Source organism: Ananas comosus, linkage group 4, assembly GCF_001540865.1.
Source record: "Ananas comosus cultivar F153 linkage group 4, ASM154086v1, whole genome shotgun sequence".
In the NCBI taxonomy this organism is placed as follows: domain Eukaryota; kingdom Viridiplantae; phylum Streptophyta; class Magnoliopsida; order Poales; family Bromeliaceae; genus Ananas; species Ananas comosus.
Genome location: NC_033624.1, coordinates 10,265,300 through 10,269,041, shown reverse-complemented (window position 1 = coordinate 10,269,041; position 3,742 = coordinate 10,265,300).

Genomic DNA, 3,742 nt, shown 5'->3' with positions numbered 1-3,742 from the left:
ATAGTACATAAACATATTTGTGAAACAACCGTTGTACTCTAAAAGTTTAAGCTGGCCTATGAGATGGGCTTGAATTAAATAGGAGAAAATTAATATGCTAGGAGTCTGGCGTGACTCAAACTCAGGACCTCCTACTCTGATACTATGTGAAACAACCGATGTACTCTAAAAGCTTAAGCTGTTAGAAGACGGTGTTTAAACATTTTTATATTTAACAATATTGTGCATGATCACACTTAAAACAAAACAGTTGTTGGCGTGTTAATATCATGTGGGCATAAAAGTGTTCATTGTTGTCTCCTTTCATTTTGATGTCCAAATGAATTCATGTTGCATTTTAATTATTTGCTTTTCTTCCTGACTGTGTCTAACACATGTGGCAAAAGAATTGATGGTTGATACTTGAGATTTCATCTCCGAAGCTTATTTGCTTCACACCTTCACTAAAAAAAAAAGAGCTAAATTATAGAAAACTTCCAGTCAAAATCCCTTTTTTCACCTTTTCCTCCTGTGATTTAAAAATCTATACTTTGTCTTCTTAAAAAATAAAAAATATTAACTTCAGACCCTATCGTCATTGTTCTGTTAGGGTTCCGTCAATATTCTATTATTATATATTTTTTATATCCAAAATATTCCTCTCAGCAGCACTGCCTCCCTCCCCACCGACGACATCGTCGGCTGTGCCGCCTTGCTCTCCTCCACCGCCTCGCCCTCACCTATCCCTCTGTCCACGTCCATACCCATGCCATCGCCTCCTCTGCCGTCTCACCCTCACCCACCCTCCATCCGCACCCACTCGACCTCTTCCCACCGTTGCTGAATGAAAAGGCGGCGGAAGTGCAGGAGGAGCAAAGAGAGCAGGTGGAGCCAGCGGAGTCAGATCGAGAGGTGGGATCGAAGGTGGCACAAAGGACAGAGGTGGAGAGGCTGTGGATGAAGGAGGGTTGGGGAGGAGACAAACATAGAAAGGATACTTCGGTCATTTTGTCAATACAGTTAATACCGTACCCCTGTGAATATTTTTTATTTTTTAAGTAAGTAAAATGTAGATTTTAAAATAACAGGAAAGAAAGTAAAATAGCGAATTTTGACAGAAATGTTTTCTATAATTTAGCCAAAAACAAATTGAACTAAAATTTGGCCACCACCGGTGTCTATATGTAACTTGAGATCGGAGGCAATAATGGAGCCCCTAAAGAGAAGTACTACAATAAGGGCGTGTTTGGTTCGCTTCTTTTTCACTATAGAATTGGAATAGAAATGGGTGAATCCGTTTGTGGGTGTTTAGTACGCGGGAGTCCCATTTCGATTCCGATTCCCGAGTGGAATGGGAATCCCTCAATCACCCTTTTTTCAATCTGGCGTTGGAATGATTTATTCCGATTCCAATTTAGGTGATGAACTAAACGGAATTAGGTAATGAGTCATTCCGATTCCAATTCCAGCTTATTTTGATTCCGATTCCGATTCCTACTCCGACTTCGAACCAAACATGCCCTAAGGGTTTTAGCTTCCAACCAAATATAGCAACTCAAATTTAAAATTTAAAATTTTAAAATCTTAAATTTTAATATTTCAAAATTTAAATTTTATTTTAAATTTGGAATTTAAAATTTTGAATTTTGAAATTTAAAGTTTGAGATTTGAGATTTGAAGTTTGAAATTTGAGATTTAATATGTAACTTTAAAATTTTAAATTTTAAAACTTGTAAAATTTGAAATTTAAAATTTAAACATAAAATTTAAATATAAAGTTTAAATTTATAATTTAAAATCTAAAATTAAAATTAAAATTTTGAATTTAAATTTAAAAGTTGAATCTAAAATTAAAATTTGAATCCAAAATCAAAATCAGATTTCAGGAAGCAGATTTTAGTCGCTTCTAATTTTAGGCCTCGAAACTCAGAAAACTGATTCTGAAAACTATAATCAGATTATGAAAAGAGATTGTCAAATGCTCTATTGAATGAAAAAATCACTTTTGGTTCTAAAATCACTTCTCAAAATCTACGCTCTTCTAGATATTCATAAACTCGATCTAATTAATACATAGTTTTGTTTTGCACACTCATATTGTCTTTATTCGAGACAGGATGATTGTGGACGCTCCGTACGGGCGGAATGCATCCTCGTTCATACGACAGATCTCTCAACACTACCGGAGACTTCTATTATGACCCGAAACGTGACAACTACACGAAGATATTTGAAGTTTTCTTTTCATAACAAAATGTCCAGATAATACTTTTCATGATTTTTTGGTACATGTACTATTGATAATTCAGTCTAGTTCAGATAAGGCTAGTGCATGCTGTCTTCACATTAATTGATCAGCAGCTGGGTTCTGAATGCATGCATGCATGATGATAAAATGATATTGAATGATAGTCGCTTGAGCTGACTGTCACCCATCTTTTCCCAAGTTGTTCCCTAGCTCTCGTCTGCCTTACCAATCATTTTTCGATGTATACCAAGGGGGATTAGACAACCAACCCAGATATATATTTCGTGATGAGAGTCGAGTTGGCCACGGCCCCACTCACAGCTAATGCCCCCACATGCTCCCTCTCACTCTCCTCCTGTTTTTTTATATGTAGAAATTAATTTGACTAGAGAAATGATTCGATACTTTAAAAAATAAAAAATAAAAAAAATCTTAACCGTTGATTAATAGAGGGTAAAAATGTAACTTTAATACTTAGCAGCTAAAAAGATTATTTTATTCAAGGTTAGTTTGGTAATTAAATAATACAATATTTAAAGAAACTTTTAATTGAGGTCCTAAATTTATGCATTAATTAGCACTAATTTAGGAAATTAATTGATTAACCAAATTTATGAAATTATTAGGCATTAATTTAGGAATCTACTTTAAATGTTTTAGTGTTTCTCAAATTATGCATTAATTTAAATTATAGAAATTTTAGAAATAGTTTTATTTCTAAATACGATGAATTTAAATTTTAAAAATTAAATACTTAAAATTTAAAAAGTGAAATTTAAATTAGAGGAATTTCATATTATCTATTTAAAAACTAAATTTCTACCAAGATTTAAAATATAGTTTATTCGCACCAGTTTAAAACGTAATGCATAAAAACTTAAAGAGTAAGATTTCTACAACTAGATTTCTCTAGAGGAATTTCATATTACTATTTAAATGTTAAATTCAATGATTTAAAAACTAGATTGAACGATTGATTTAATTGATCAGTACTTTGACCTATTCTATCAAGAATCTTATTTTAACTATTGAACAATAACATTAAGAACAATTTGGAACCGGTAAAGATAATAATATTTTAAACAGAATGATAATTTAACTATTAGAGGTAATAAATATTTTAATATAATTTTAAAACATATAAATTAAAAATTAGAATTATTGGTGAGAAAAAAAATAGTAGGAATTTGAATTCGAATCTGACTAATAATTACAAAACTTATTTTCGAACTCGACGGATTTCAAAAATTCAATCCAAATTCAAAACTGACTAATTTCCGAAACCAAGCAAAGCCAAACTAAGCCAGAAGACTAGATTCAAACAATTTATTCTGTTTACCATATTTCAAAATATTTATATGAAACTTAAATTTTTAAAATATAAATTTGAATATAATATAAATTTAAATTTAAAAGTGAAATTTGAATTAGAGGAATTTTATATTACTATTTAAAGTTTAAATTTAATGATTCATATTGTCAAATCATTTAAATTTTTCTTATATGAAATCCAAT